Here is a 16,833-nt window from a genome sequence, read left to right on the forward strand (position 1 = left end):
GTCAGATAATTACCCCTCTCCCAATGATGCCATTCTCCAACCGGTTTGCCCAAAGAAAAAGTCCACATGGTCAAGCTTCTCACGGTGGCCAGGGCAGTAGGACATTACCTTGTATGGCTTCCCATGGCCCCCTGCCTCGCTTTCCTTTCTGTCATCTCATACCATTAGCATTACACCTTGCCCATTAAATGGGCTCTGTTTTCTTGTGAATTCTGACTAAGATGAGAAGAAATAGATTTGTGGACAAAATTCAAGAATCATTTTGTAGTGAGTGTAGATAACAATTTTGAGATGTTTTGGTAGAAAGCAACAGGGCAACATCTAGAGGAGCATTGACAAGAGAGAAGCAGCTATGAGATGGTGACCTTACAATGTAGGAAAGTCCATTTATGAGGGAAAAGTGGTACAATTACTGGGCATGTTGAATATTCCTATGAGGTTTATGATCATACAGTTCTCCTCAGCCCAGTTTTCTGCTTTTTTTCTCAAGCAAACCTCAGCTGCTGGGGCACAAGCACAAAGAGTGAAGTTGGGTTCAACTTGGTTAAGTTAGGGGTAAGTGACAGTGATAGAGGGAGAAAGGCAGGAAACCTAAGCTGGACAAAGAGGAAAGAAAGCCAGGAGAGGACTGAGAAAGAAGTGAAATCAGTGAATTAGAGGTCTCAGTACAGAGAAGGTTCTAGAACAAGATCAGCAAACTCTATAGAGTACTAGATAGTAAATATTTTAAGCCTTGTGATTCACTTCCAGTCTCTGTCGCATATTCTTTTTTGTTTTTTAAGTTTACTACTCTTTAAAAACGTAAAAACTATTCTTATCTCACAAGCTGTCTTTGGGCTGAATGTGGGCTGTGGGTCATAGTTTGCCAAATCCTGTTCCTCTTCTAGAGTGTGTAAGCTAGAACACTAGAAAGCAAATGTCAGAAAGTGCATGTTTTAAACTGAGATTTGGTGGAGGTCAAGTTTCTGAGTGTGACCATAGAAGTGGCTGTTAACGTGTAGTAGAAGGAAAGATCATTAGAGGTTAGGAGGCTGGTAACCAGAGGCCAGTGTTAGCAGAATTATCCACATGGATATTGAAACACTGAAACTGATGAGGGAAGTAAGGGAGGAGAGAGAGTTGCCAGATAAAAAATTGTGTGTTGTTTGTCAGAAAATCAGATTTAATGGGTGTCCTGTATTTTTATTTGCTGAATCTGACAGCCCTGGGTGGAGAGAAATACTGAGCTGGAAACTAAAGTCTTCGGTGAATAAGAGATGATAGCAACACGGTAGAGCTATATGACGTGAGCTCCAAAGGACTGTGATTGGGGCTGGGGGTGGAAAGAAAGGAAGAGAAATGGTTTCCGAAGTGTGACTGGGAATGAGGAGGGTTCTTATCCCATATCCTGGCACTGAGCCTAATGGGAGCTCAAGAAGGCTGCAGGAGAATCAGAGACCTCAGGATGCAACCAGGTCTCATGACAGCAGTGAAGGGAAAGGATGTTGAGAATTCAGAGATCTGGGAGAATTTATAGCAGCTTGGACATATAAGACAGTTTGTTGATCACAGTTCTAGAATTTCAAAGAATACAGTGAGAGTGTTTAAAAGGAAAGTGTTGAGTGAAATAAGCTGGAAATGAGTGATGTGGGGAGTGGGGCTTTGAGGCTGCCTGGGATGACTAGGAAAGCGAAGCCTGCTGACTGGGTCTGCTATTCTATCAGAGGAAGGGTGGATTCAAGCACTACTGTCCTGAATACTTAGCTTGGTAAATTGGTGTGTTTCTTGGTGTGTAAACTGGGACTTCTGAGAAGCTGATGCAAAGACAGATTAGATGTGCAAGAGATTTATTAGGGGAAGTGCTTCTAAAGGATAATGGGGATAAAGCAGGAGTAGAAGGGGAAAGGCTTCAGACAGCAATGCAGGTCTGACACCTGTGAAAGGAGGTGGGAAAGAATAAGAATTGTGTAGGAGCCTCAGACTGCAGCCCAGTTCTAAGAAACTTTGCCCAGGCTGGTGTGGAATCCACTAGCCAAAGCTGCCCATGAGGGCAGGGCCCCATCCACAGGAACTGTACCTCTGCCAGGCGAAGTTATGGGCTGGAGTAACCCTGGGGACATGTGGACCCAGAAGGGACAGCAGCGGGACTGTCAGTCAGTTATGCTCCCCTCTGCCAAGATAGACAAGAAATAAAGCTTCCACCTCTTTTATCCCAAACAGCTCCACTCAGCATTGCGAATAAGGCAACACGTATTTTAAGTGGTCTTTTATGGCAGTTAGTAATTTTGTTGCTGTTCTTTGCAAAAGTCATTCTTCCTCTGTCCCACACACATAAATCTTCCATGGATGCCCTGGATTCTGCGTCTTTTTTCATTTTTTCTGGTATTTCAAATATCTTTCTCAATTCAGTTTTTATCTTTTCTACATGTGTTTCCTTTAAAAAAAAATAGTGTGACCATCTCAAGTAATGTAAAAGGGCAGCAGACAAGTTCCTAATTTTATTCCTAAAAGAATAAAATTCAGTTTCTTTTTAGAGTGACAGCTGTCTGGTGGGCCACTCTTCATGGGTATAAGGGGTAACAGCTTCTGGCGAGCTGAATCACAAGCGTTTGAAGGGAAACCCAATATAAGCTGAAAGTGGAAAAAAATAAGGAGACTGCTTTATGTAGAGCCCATTAAACTTTCAATGACCAGAAAACTAAAAATATTACATTAAAAGTTTTTTTAATGATTTAAACATAACCTGGGTGGAAGCCATTACATATGACATGTTCAATTTGAAATATGACCATTCAGAAACCCAGTCCCCACCTGCTTTCTTTCCAGAATAAATAAAATTCAGGGATTATATAGTTTTTAACAGTTAAAATAATATAGGCATAGTCGTATTATTTTGTTATGTTCTAAAACTACCAAAAAACTATAGAAATGATTTTTTAAAAATTTTCAACAGCTGTTTAACATCCAAAAAATAATTCTTTTTTTAAAAAATTTATTTATTTTTGGCTGTGTTGGGTATCTTCTTTGCTGCCCACGAGCTTTCTCTAGTTGTGGAGAGCAGGGGCTACTCTTCGTTGTGGTACATGAGTTTCTAATTGCAGTGGCTTCTCCTGTTGCGGGACACAGGTTTTGGCACGCAGGCTTCAGTAGTTGTGGCATGCAGGCTCAGTAGTAGTGGCTCATGGGCTCTAGAGTGCAGGCTCAGTAGCTGTGGCGCATGGGCTTAGTTGCTCCGCAGCATGTTGGATCTTCCCGGACCAGGGATTGAACCCGTGTCCCCTGCATTGACAGACGGATTCTTAACCACTGCACCACCAGGGAAGTCCCCAAAAACTAATTCTTGTAATGAAAATATTCAGCTCCATATACCAATAGATTGCTTTTTCAGAGATATATGAATTGCCCAAGTTACCCTTATTTGCCTTCTTCCCTGAAGTTGAATCTGATACATACTTTTTCGTAGTATTGGTTTGGCCAAAAACTTCGTTCAGGAACGAACTTTTTGGCCAAGCCAATACATTAAATTGCTGCATCCCTGACACGGCCAAAACAATTTGCATAGCGATTAGAACTTGACAGTCTCTTCATCAACAGGCAAGGGACCTACTTTTTCAGGACCAGAAGAAACCCAAAAGACTTAGTATCAATTTGTTACTACATGGTAACATAAATTAGAGTATGTGCAGTTCTGTATTCTACAGAATCAGCTTCCCTGGAAATTCCATATTTTAAAAATTGTTTTTAATGTGGTAAAATATACATAACATAAAATTTACCATTTCAACCATTTTTAAGTGTATGGTTCTGTGGCTTTAAGTACGTTCACATCATTGTGCAACCATCACCACCTTCCATCTCCAGAACTTTATAATCTTCCTCCAAATGAAAATCTGCACAAATTAAACACTAGCTCCCCATTCCCCCATCCTCTGACAACCACCCTTGGACTTTGTGTCTCTGGGAACCTCAGATAAGTGGAATCATACAGTATTTGTCCTTTTGTGACTGGCTTATTTAGTTTAGCAAAATGTCTTCAGAGACACTCATTATGTCGTAGCATGTGTCAAAATTTCCTTCTTTTTTAATGCTAAACAATATCCTACGATGTGTATATGCCACATTTTGTTAATCCAGTCGTCCATCAGTGGGCACCTGGGTTGCTGCTACCTCGTGGCTGTTGTGCATAATGCTGCTGTGAACATGGTGTGCAAATAAGAAATTCAATTTTGAGTAAGCATATGGCCGCAGCAGTGGCAAAGATACCCTTCGTGCAATTTTCTTCTTTCTTTTCACTTCCTGGGTCAACGTGCTCCAGTTACGGGTAACGACCAGAGTGAGTATCAAGTTTAAACTGCAGGTGGCAGCAAATATCAATAAGCTAGGCATAACGCTTGACAAAAGCCTAGCTGTTTTTTCCTGTGTTTATTTTTGGCCCTTCAAACAGAGTAGAATGAATATTTTTCCTTAGGTCTCCTACGTTCAATATAAGGAACTCTTGAAGCATTTATTTGGGTTCAACTAATGAAGCTTATTTTAACTGAGTAATATAAAAGACTAATGAATCAGTGGAAGCAGTATCTGAGGGCTTGACATTCGGCTCAAAGTTTTCGACAATCTTGCCTGAAATGTCTCAGCCAACCAAGCATACATTATAATCTCTTTGCCATGTCTTGGAACTTTAAAAGTAGGTTAAATCGTTTGAGTGATTTGCCTCTGGCTTTTTTGTGATAAGGCACTGCTAGTCGTTTACCCAATATCCTTCTCACCATCTTCCCTAATAATAAAACCCCCAATTTTTCATTAGGCTGGCAGTGTACCCAACTAAAAAAAACTACAGTTCCTTACCTCCACTGCAACCAGAGATCACATGACACAGTTCTGTCCTTGACATGTAAGCTCCTCTGCTGCAGACCCAAAGTTTTATTCTCCTGATAGAGGCTCTTCCTCCTTCCTGTTGTTTTTTGTTGTTGTTGTTCTCTTTGTTGTTTTTATTTTTGTTTGTTTGATTTGTTTGCTTCCTACCTAAAACTTGGATGGGAAACAGAATGTGGGGCAGCTCTATTGTAACCATGAGACTGTCAAGAAAACAAAAGGCACATGTTCAACATTGCAAAGTAGAAAAAGGAGCCTGGAGAAGATGACCCAGGTGAGGTGCTCACCACCCCTGGGCTACCCACGTCTAGCTGGATTACTTACTTTCCAGTAGGACTTCCTATTTCCTGTTATGTGAGAAAAATATTCCCCTCTTTGCTTCAATAACCATAGTCAGGTTTATGGTGGTGAAGCAGACCCAATCCCTTAGTCAGATAGATAGACATTCTGAGATGGGTAGATGAATTAAAGGTGTGTTTAGAGACAGAAATAATAAATATACTTGTTTTTTTCAATTGAGAAAGGGTGCCTAAAATATAGTGCAGAATTACATTTTAATCAGATGTGCCTCTAGGAAAAATTAACTAAGGCAGACATTGTGCAACATTAAAAGTAATGAGTTAGTAGGCCTTTAGATAAATGAAGGAGTAGCATTTAGGAGTGGAAATAGTAGGAGAGAATGACTTTTTAAATAATAAAAGTAGAGTTGAGTTAATTAATATTTCTCATAAAGATCATCATGAAGAGTCCCTATTCATTAAAGAGTTTAATTTATCAGATTTTACCACAGGCTATAATAACTCATTTGTGAGATGTCCCAAGGTCAAGATAATGCAGTTCCCATCCATATCCTATTATATTTTATGAGAACATTTGGTGGTCTCTGTACATAACTAATATATTCATCCTGTGAAATGAACATTCATCAACATCCAAGAGAGAGAAAGAGAAGGAGTCATTTAAAAAGTAAGATAGGGGCCGCAGGAGGAAGATGGTGGTGGAATCGTGTGTTACCCAGGAGGAAATTAAGAAGGAGCCCGAGAAGCCCATCGATCGGGAGAAGACCTGCCCGCTGTTGCTGCGTGTCTTCACCACCACTACGGCCGCCACCACTGCATGCACAAGTTCTCCCTTGGAAACGTGCCGTCCTGCGAGCTGCAGATATACACTTGGATGGATGCAACCTTGAAAGAATTGACTAGGTTAGTAAAAGAAGTCTACCCAGAAGCCAGAAAGAAGTGCACACACCTCAGTTTTGCAATTGTTTTTACGGATCCTAAAAGGCCTGGCTATTGAGTAAAGGAGTTGGCAGCACCGTGTCTGGGAGAAGGGGACTGATGACGACCCCATGACGCTGCAGTTGCAGAAGTTCCAAATAGGGGACTATCTGGACATAGCAATCACTCCTCCAAATCAGGCACCACCTCCTTCAGGGCTCATGAGGCCATATTAAATTTTATTTTCTATCTCTTGAATTTATTTTCCATTCAGTTATATAAAATAAACTTTCACTTTTTCCTACTCCCTTGTTGCCGTTAAGCCTTTAAACTCTAAACAAATTGTAATGCATCTATTTAGGAGTTTGATTTGTCTTTGCTATGGTATGAATATTAATAGAAAGTCCATATGTTTCAAGTTCTGTAAAATATGAAAAATGCTCTTAGTATTCCATGTAAAACTATATTGTTAAAAATGGAGCTGGAGGAATCAGGCTCCCTGACTTCAGACTATACTACAAAGCTACAGTAATCAAGACAGTATGGTACTGGCACAAAAACAGAAATATAGATCAATGGAACAGGATAGAAAGCCCAGAGATAAACCCATGCACGTATGGTCACCTTATCTTTGATAAAGGAGGCAAGAATATACAATGGAGAAAAGACAGCCTCTTCAATAAGTGGTACTGGGAAAACTGGACAGCTACATGTAAAAGTATGAGATTAGGACACTCTCTAACACCATACACAAAAATAAGCTCAAAATGGATTAAAGACCTAAATGTAAGGCCAGAAACTATCAAACTCTTAGAGGAAAACATAGGCAGAACACTCTATGACATAAATCACAGCAAGATCCTTTTTGACCCACCTCCTAGAGAAATGGAAATAAAAACAAAAATAAACAAATGGGACCTAATGAAACTTCAAAGCTTTTGCACAGCAAAGGAAACCATAAACAAGACCAAAAGACAACCCTCAGAATGGGAGAAAATATTTGCAAATGAAGCAACAGATAAAGGATTAATCTCCAAAATTTATAAGCAGCTCATGCAGTTCAATAACAAAAAACCAAATAACCCAATCAAAAAATGGGCAGAAGACCTAAATAGACATTTCTCCAAAGAAAATATACAGATTGCCAACAAACACATGAAAGAATGCTCAACATCATTAATCATTAGAGAAATGCAAATCAAAACTACAATGAAATATCATCTCCCACCAGTCAGAATGGCCATCATCAAAAAATCTAGAAACAATAAATGCTGGAGAGGGTGTGGAGAAAAGGGAACACTCTTGCACTGCTGGTGGGATTGTGAATTGGTAGAGCCACTATGGAGAACAGTATGGAGGTTCCTTAAAAAAGTACAAATAGAGCTACCATATGACCCAGCAATCCCACTACTGGGCATATACCCTGAGAAAACCATAATTCAAAAAGAGTCATGTACCAAAATGTTCATTGCAGCTCTATTTACAATAGCCCAGAGATGGAAACAACCTAAGTGTCCATCATCAGATGAATGGATAAAGAAGATGTGGCACATATATACAATGGAATATTACTCAGCCATAAAAAGAAACGAAATTGAGTTATTTGTAATGAGGTGGATGGATCTAGAGTCTGTCATACAGAGTGAAGTAAGTCAGAAAGAGAAAGACAAATACCTTATGCTAACACATATATATGGAATCTAAGAAAAAAAAATGTCATGAAGAACCTAGGGGTAAGATGGGAATAAAGACACAGACCTACTAGAGAATGGACGTGGGGATATGGTGAGGCGGAGGGGTGAGCTGTGACGGGGTGAGAGAGTGGCATGGACATGCATACACTACCAAACGTAAAATAGATAGCTAGTGGGAAGCAGCCGCATAGCACAGGGAGATCAGTTCGGTGCTTTGTGACCACCTAGAGGAGTGGGATGGGGAGGGTGGGAGGGAGGGAGACACAAGAGGGAGGAGATATGGGAACATATGTATATGTATAACTGTTTCACTTTGTTATAAAGCAGAAACTGACACACCATTGTAAAGCAATTATACTCCAATAAAGATGTAAAAAAAGAAAAAAATACCTATATTGTTAAACATATGTTGCAATCACCTGGAGTGTGAAAGTTAATGGGGCATGGGTTCAGGGTTTAATTTAGTATTGGGGGTTTATGCTAAGTAGTGGAGTTGGTATGTTTAAGCCCAAATGGGGCAGAACAAGAAAGCCATGAGATTGTATTAAATAGAGCAGGAGTTTGTCGCCCAGAAGGTTGTATGGAATTGCGAAGGAGACCTTTGGGAAGGTGCAGAGCAGAGCAGCTGAGGCGTTTTGGAACAGTCTGAGCTGAGGCAAGTTGAAGAAGCTGTCTGTGTTTGAAGGGAGCGGCCTGCCTGAATCAAGGTGTGACGGCAATTTAGAGAAAAGGAGAATGCGTGCCACAGTGAGGCCTTTTTATGTTTTAAAAAGAGGGAGAATGGGGCATTCTGAGGGCAGGAAGTAGTATAGAGGAGCAAGGGTTAGAACTTAGGATAAGGATGGAAAGGTTTACCTTGAAGATCTGAAAATTCAGGGAGGAATGAAAGAAGAATCTTAAGATCAAGGGAGAAGGTCAGGGATGAGGTCAAGTTAAGCAGGGGATGTTCACATGCCCTGTTCAGTGCTGGGGCTGACTCGTGTCTGATTTGAGAGGCAGTATGCATAGTGGTTATAAGCAGTTGGGCTGAACATTTAAATCCTGGTTACACTAATAACAACCTTGGACAAGTTACTTGGACCTGTTTTTTTCTGTTTGTTTAAAATTTGTAAAATGGAGGTAACAGCCCATAGGATTGTGAAGACTAATTAAATGTTTGCAAAGGGCTTGGAATAGTGCCTGACAAGTAAGAAACAAAGTTAGCCATAGAGTTCAGTCAGAACGGGTGCCGTCTCTTTCACGGCACTGTTACCGTCTCATTTTGAAGTTTATAAACAGTGTGCGGTATGTGATAAGGCCGATTACCTTTAGTCTATTGCAGTAGAACATTTTGAAAATGTATATTCCAAAATTTGAAAAAATGTACTACCAAAGTAAAATTGCAGTAATTTGATTTGTACATACAGAAGCAGCCCTTTAAAATCTAATGATTGTAGGATTGGAGTCCCTGGTGCAGTCAACAGGTGACAGATGCAAGCCTGGAACCCCGATCTAGGGCCTCTTCTCCACTGAAGTTTGCCCCAAACCCTTAGACTCTTTATTCATTCATACTAGATAGGCTTGAGCTCCTTAAGTCATACAATTAACTTAAACCTAATTTTTTGGAGAAGAGGAGCCATGATTACCTTCCTGTCTGTGGAGAAGATACTGATGTACTGTGCAGATCAAGAAGACAGGAACTCGTTAAAGGACTTTGTAAGCCAACTTTTCATAACAGTGTGAACTCCTGCAATGGGGGCTCACCTGTAATTCCAGGTTATTCTCCCACTAGTTGAAAATAAAATGGTTTCTTTGCTTGGTTCCAAAAAATAGAATACATAAATAAATATAAATTAATTAATTAAAAGTAAGCTAAGTCAACTATACTCCAATAAAAAATTAATTTTTAAAAATGTAAGATAGGGCTTCCCTGGTGGCGCAGTGGTTGAGAGTCCGCCTGCCGATGCAGGGGACACGGGTTCGTGCCCCGGTCCGGGAAGATCCCACATGCCGCGGAGCGGCTGGGCCTGTGGGCCATGGCCGCTGAGCCTGCGCGTCCGGAGCCTGTGCTCCGCAACGGGAGAGGCCACAACAGTGAGAGGCCCGCGTACCGCAAAAAAAAAAAAAAAAAAAAAAAAAAAAGTAAGAGAGTTTAGAGAAAATATTCCAGAATCAGAGCACCTGGTAGAATAGAACTAAATAGGAGGAGGGGCAGAGGCTCAAGTGCTAAAACCAGTTCTAAATCTATGACCTTAATTTCTTTACTAAGAGCAGGCTTTTGTATTTGTAAAGTGAGAGATGTGAAAAGTCTCATGACACTTATAATTTAATTTGGAGAATAAAAAATCTAAGACACATTAACACTAGAGCAAATAATGGGGCACAACATGTAGTTAATGGCTAAATCATATGGTTCAGAGGATAAGTGCTATAGAGATTGAGAATATAAGACAGAGAATATAAGACCAAGGATATTCGAGAAAGATCTTATGGAGGAGATGGGAAAAGGGAGAAATCAGGAAGGGAGAAGTTTAAAAAAAAAAGAACTTTCCAAATAGAAAGGCAAGGAGGTATGGACACAATCAACTTCTTTGTGGGATGCAGAGGAAAGCTTGTTTGGGAAAATATGTGAGAAATAGATATAGATTTGTGGTATTGGGTCAACTCATAGGTGCCCTCAAAAGCTAGGAAGAAAAAGTTTTGAAGCTGAGTAGGAGAAAGCAATCCTATTTCCTAGAGAACAGAGATTGTTGGTTCTAGCATTTCCAGCTCCACTCAGGCACTGGATGATTGGAAAGCCTAGCAGCATCCCAAGGTGCCCAAGCTTGTACTGAGTCTCAGCTTGTACTGATCAGCGGCTCTCTTCACTCTCCATCAAACCATCCATCCATCGAAGCCTGGTTGATTCCTTCCAAAATAGAAGTCAACCCAACCTCCAGAGGGCAATGTCATTTCCAATCCATGGTGAGGGGCTGGGAAGCCAGCTAGTTTCTGCAATTTGAAGAGAAGTATACAATTTGAAAAGGTAGATAGAGAATCCTAAAAAAAATTCAAGAAAAAATTCTCAACCTGGGTGGGATATAGAGCATTTAACAGTGTTTCAGAAGAAAGAAGAGACACTAGGTCCCTGGCTATGGTTCTACTCTGCTCTAGGCAAGCTCTCCAGTTCCTCCCACTTCCACATCCTCATTCGACAAAAGTAACTATTTAGTAAGGGTGTCAAGGGGAATTCACCCATCCTGTATCAAGGCATCAAAAGGTCTAGATGAGCTACCTATATCAACCACAAATAAGAGGAAAAGGAATGTTATGGCATCATGCAAAAACTCTGCATGAAAAATTACCATCATCATCATCATATCATCGTTAGTGCTTCTCAAACTTTAGAATACACAGAATTATATGGAGAGCTCATTAAAACATAGATCTGGACCTTATTCCCAGAACTCCTGATTCTGGTCTCTGGAGAACCTGGCCTGACTGACCTTTTATTCCAATTCAGTTTATATTTGTAAAGAATGTTGCTACCTAATGAATTGTCTTAAATTTCCTCAGACTATTAATTGCAGGAAAAAAATCAATGCCTTCTTAATTTATATCACAAACTCAAAAGAAGAAAAGTTTGGAGATTCTCTACTCCATCATCCTTCTTAATACAGAAATTCCATCTATGACATCCTTTTAAAAATATGCCCATCAAATTTATCCTTGTAGCCTGCAGTGGTGGAATGCTACATTTCACATTTCAGCCCAACACTTTTGGGGAAGCTATAAAATCCCCCCCCTGGAGATGCTAGTCTTATCTTCCCCTGGAGAGATTTATTTATATTTCAAAGGGTAAGAGCAAGAACCTAGGATCCTTCTCAAGGAAAAAAGGTTTTTGTCCCCATCTTTCAGGATAGGAGGAGAGACAGCAGTCCTTTTCTACATAAACGCCCAGATTTATATTTTCAGGGTGTTTAACCATATTACAAACGCTGATATGTGTGGGATGATGCTAGATCTACCTCTTGTCATGTTGCTGTATGGTTAAGAATTAGGACAAAAGAGAACTGGCACAGTTATTTGCTGTAAGCAAATATTAATCTTCTCTGCTTCAGAAACCTTGAGTTTACATTCGGGTTAATATTAATAAACCATGACAACCTAGGAAAGTAGTATGAACATGAGTATCTATGAGAGAAGTTACAGGCTTTAGCAAATTAAGATCATGCGGTATTTTTCATATGCAGTTTATACATTTAATGTTTACTATATGTTAAGTGGTATTTTCAATTAATTATTTATATTAATTATCTTAAATTTTTATTTATTTATTTATTTATGGCTGTGTTGGGTCCTCGTTGCTGTGCACGGGCTTTCTCTAGTTGTGGCAAGCAGGGGCTACTTTTCGTTGCAGTGTGCAGGATTCTCATTGCAGTGGCTTCTCGTTGTGGAGCACGGAATCTAAGCACATGGGCTCAGTAGTTGTGGCTCGTGGGCTCTAGAGCACAGGCTCAGTAGTTATGGCTCACGGGCTTAGTTGCTCCACGGCATGTAGGATCCTCCTGGACCAGGGAGTGAACCTGGGTCCCCTGCATTGGCAGGCGGATTCTTAACAACCGTTCCACCAGGGAAGTCCCTATTAATTATCTTTTCTTACAAGTTTAGGATAAAAGATCTAACCCCAAATTTTTATATTCCCTTGAGAGCTGGGAAAGGAATATATGGCCTACAGAAACATTCCATAAAGTGAGTAACCTGGATAAATTAGTATAATAAATATAAATGGGCTTTTTCCCCATTTTTGGAAAAAGTTACTCCCAGTTACTAATCTTTCCTCTTACAGAATCTTTCCCATTCACCATAACTTCTGAGATTTTTTTCAGTGAATGTTTTTATTTACAAAGAACTTTTAGTACTCTGAAAAATAACTTACCTACCATATAATTTTCATGCCTTATTACTTATCGTCATGACAACTTTGTGTCATATGAGATAATTACTAGCCATCATTCTTAGAGATGAGAAAACTGAGACACTAAAAGATTAAGTAATTTACCAAAGTTCATCCAGTTAATTAGTTCTAAAGCTAGTAAGAGCCAAGCAATTATGTAAATATATTGAGTTTACTCTGAATATTTCATATGACCTCTAATTATAAGAGTTGAACTAGTAAAAACAACCTAATGGCATTGTCAGTACTTGGCTTCCTATTTTCCAAAATCATAAGAAAACAGACGAGAAGACAAAAGGTAACATTCTGAGTAATAGCTATACAACAGTAGCTATTATTATATAATAAGTTCTTTTTAAAAATAAGTCAGTTTGATTTTAGCATTTCTCTTCCTGGTACTATCCAATTCACAAATGACAGTTTACAGAAAACATGCCAAAAATCCAAGACAATTCTCTCACCTTGGATAGTGGTACAGTTTCTTTAATCATAGAATTGGTAACTTACTGACACTTGGCTGTTCATGATTGATGCCTTTAGGTTAGTTACACATAGTTAATTAAAATTAATGTTTACCAACTAACTTACTATGTATCTTGGCAATAAATGTACTTGATATTTACTGTCAAACTACAGATTATTATTAATTTCTGTGATGTGAATATGCTTCTGTGTGTATGTCTATTACTGGAAGGGCAAAAACAGCTTTGTATGAGATGGAAATTATCAGAAAAACAGGAAACTAGAAAGCTAATATTTCTGTTTTGACTATTTGTAGCCCATATATTTTTAAAATAATTTTTTTGAACTATTTTAGATTTACATGAAAATTGTGAAGATAGTACGGAGAGTTCCCAATATTCCATGTCCAGTTTCCTCTGTTATTAACATTAATGTATGGTACATTACTATTAACTAAAGTCCATAGTTTATTCAGTTTTCCTTAGTTTTTACCTAATGTCTGTAGTCTGTTCCAGGATTTCATTCAGGATACCATGTTACGTTTAATAGATATGTCTCCTTAGGCTCTTATTGGCTGTGACAGTTTCTCAGACTTCCCTTGTTTTTTATGACCTTGACAGTTTCGAGGAGTACTTGTGAGTATTTTGTAGAATATCTCTCTACTGAGATTTGCCTTACATTTGTCTCATAATTATCCTGGGCTTATGAGTTTTAGGGAGGAGAATCACAGAGCTAAAGTGCCACTTCATCACATTGTATCAATGGTACATGCTATCAAAATGACGTATCACAGTTGATATTCACCTTGATCATCTGGCTAAGGTAGGGTTTGTCAGTTTCTACACTCTAAAGTTATTCTTTTCCCTTCTTTCCATAGTACTCTTTTGGAAGAAGTGTGCACTCTACACTTGAGTGGAGACCTATATACTTTTTACAAGTGAATAAAATGGAATTTAAAATTTTGAAAGCATGCACTGTTAAAAAATGAAATAATGAAAGTCCTGGTGAGTTTTAGCATCTTGAAACTTTGAACAGTTAAGATTCTATTCTTGGAATCTTTGTAGGAATACTCTCTGTGTGATACCATTTGGATACTCTCTGTGGGTAACTAAATTTTCCCAGTTTTTTAATTTTTAAAAAAATATTTATTTATTTGGCTATGCCGGGTCTCAGTTGTGGCATGTGGGATCTTTGCTGCCGCATGCGGGATCTTCGTTGCGGCATGTGGGCTCTTAGTTGTGGCATGCAGGATCTAGTTCCCTGACCAGGGATGAAACTGGGGCCCCAGACATTGGGAGCGCAGGGAAGTCCTCCACCAGGGAAGTCCTCCTACTTTTTTAGATTATTTGACAACCCCTTATTTATTAGGCACTATGCTGAACTCTGGGAATACAAATCTGAGACATCATCCTTGCCCTCAAGAGGTTTAAGTCCCATCATAGATTCCACGTCCTGAAAGCCAATACTTTCTTCATTTCTCTTGCTATGGTATCTAGAATATTTGGAAATTCAAATTAATCTTCTAAAACTAACTATCCTCACGCCCCCAGCTAACATCATATCAAATGGTGAAAGGTTGGAAGCTTTTTCTCTAAGGTTATGAACAAGACAAGGTTACCTAATCTCACCACTCCTATTCAACATAATACTGAAAGTCCGGGCTTCCCTGGTGGAGTAATGGTTAAGAATCTGCCTGTCAATGCAGGAGACCTGGGTTCGAGCCCTGGTCCAGGAAGATCCCACATGCCGTGGAGCAACTAAGCCCGTGAGCTACGACTACTGAGCCTGTTCTCTAGAGCCTACGAGCCACAGCTACTGAAGCCCACGCGCCTAGAGCTCATGCTCCACAACAAGAGAAGTCACCACAATGAGAAGCCCGCACACCGCAACGAAGAGTAGCCCCCCCCCCGCAACTAGAGAAAGCCTGCGTGCAACAACGAAGACCCAAAGCAGCCAAAAATAAATTAATTAATTATTTTTTTTAAAAAAAGAGAAAAGAATCAAAATTAAATTAAATTTTTTTAAAAAAATACTGAAAGTCCTAGCCAGAGCAATCAGGCAAAAAAAGAAATAAAAGTATCCAAATCAGAAATGAAGAATAAATAAAATTGTCTCTTTTTGCAGATGACATGGTTTCATGTATAGAAAATCCTAAAGACTCCATCAAAAAGCAAAAATACGCAACTCTGACATCAATGCCCTGCTCACATCCCCTCAGCTCACCCCAGAGGTCAGCTGTGTTTGGGTAGACAATTTGCTTACCTCCAGCGACTCCTTACCTTAAGTATTTCTCTGCCTGAGGGCTCCTAGGGAGTTAAAGTCCCAGGAGCACATCTTCAACCATTAATGAGTGGATACTGATGGGAAAATACTCCCACTTCCTTGTCCTTTGTTGGGACTACTTCAACTGTGTTTTACACAGCCTCCCAGAGAGTCCACAGTGGTAGTGAAGGCCAGTTGCTCACCCCAGTAACCTTTGCAGTAACAATGCACCATCCTGCCCTGTCTCCTTCCATTTTCTGTCTCACTTCCCCCCTCTCTCACCCTGCTTCCGTGATCACTCCCCAAATAAACTCCTTGTACCCAAATCCTTAATGCAGGATCTGCTTTTGGATGAAACTCAAGGGAAGACACCTCAGTTTTCCATTTTCTAAATTCAGTGTCAATATGTTAAACTTGTTTTACAGGCGTTCGTTGTGATGGCTCTCAAATTGTTTCAGTCTTCGCTTTTTTTTTTTTTTTTTTTTGGCGGTTCGCGGGCCTCTTATTGTTGTGGCCTCTCCCGTTGCGGAGCACAGGCTCCAGACGCGCAGGCTCGGCGGCCATGGCTCAGGGGCCCAGCCGCTCCGCGGCATGTGGGATCTTCCCGGACCGGGGCACGAACCCGTGTCCCCTGCATCGGCAGGCAGACTCTCAACCACTGTGCCACCAGGGAAGCTCCAGTCTTTGCTTTCAATTGCTCTTTTTATAAAGGTAGCCTGAGAAACTGGAGAGTAGGACAGGAAGAAGAAAGAGGAAAAGTGGTGAAGAATTGAAAGCTAAGCTCTTTTACTTAAGTGAATAAGCCTTTTTGAAAAAGGAAGTAGCACTTTTCAAGTTGTAAATAAAATCAGTCATGAGGCAGAGGTGTGAGAGAACAGTGTGAACCGCTGGAGGGAAAGGATGGAAGATAATGTCATCATTGTTCTGACCCAAATACTCCTTTAAATATAATTTCTCTAAATCTGGACTCTTCTAATTATTGTCTCTTCTGGCCCCTACTCTGTACTCCCTTCATTCCTTCTTTTTAACTCCGTTTCTCATCCCCCTAGGGTGACACATCAACTCTTCAAATGAGAAAAGAGAGGGAGCTTTGAGTAGTATGTACCCAAATCTACTGCTTTGTGTCTAAGCTATGAACTTGGCTGGGCTGCCTGGAGACCAGCCCATATCTACCAATGCCAAGGACAGGCCAGGACCTGAGAGGAGCAAGTGTGGGGGGCAGAGGGAGATAAATATGTATCCAAACATCTACCCAAAGTGCTGTCTCTCCCACACTGAATCTCAGCCAAGATTCAGACACGATGCTAATGATACTCTTAAACACTACCCTTCTTTCTTCCTATTCTTCCCGTTCTCTGGAACGATGGAATGTGGACCAGAAGTTCACCACACAATACAAAAACCTGTATTATTTCTCATCTAGATATTTTAA

At 40.0% G+C, this 16,833-nt stretch overlaps 1 protein-coding gene and 1 pseudogene across 1 annotated transcript in view; both read left to right on the forward strand.

Moving 5' to 3' along the window:
* The window catches only part of FAM184A (family with sequence similarity 184 member A), a 153,062-nt gene that overhangs the window by 437 nt on the left and 135,792 nt on the right, over positions 1-16,833 (forward strand). The gene's annotated exons all lie outside the window — the stretch shown is intronic.
* Positions 5,379-6,304, forward strand: LOC132437293 (histone deacetylase complex subunit SAP18 pseudogene; annotated as a pseudogene).

The sequence above is a fragment of the Delphinus delphis genome, chromosome 14, assembly GCF_949987515.2.
Source record: "Delphinus delphis chromosome 14, mDelDel1.2, whole genome shotgun sequence".
Classification (NCBI taxonomy): Eukaryota; Metazoa; Chordata; class Mammalia; order Artiodactyla; family Delphinidae; genus Delphinus; species Delphinus delphis.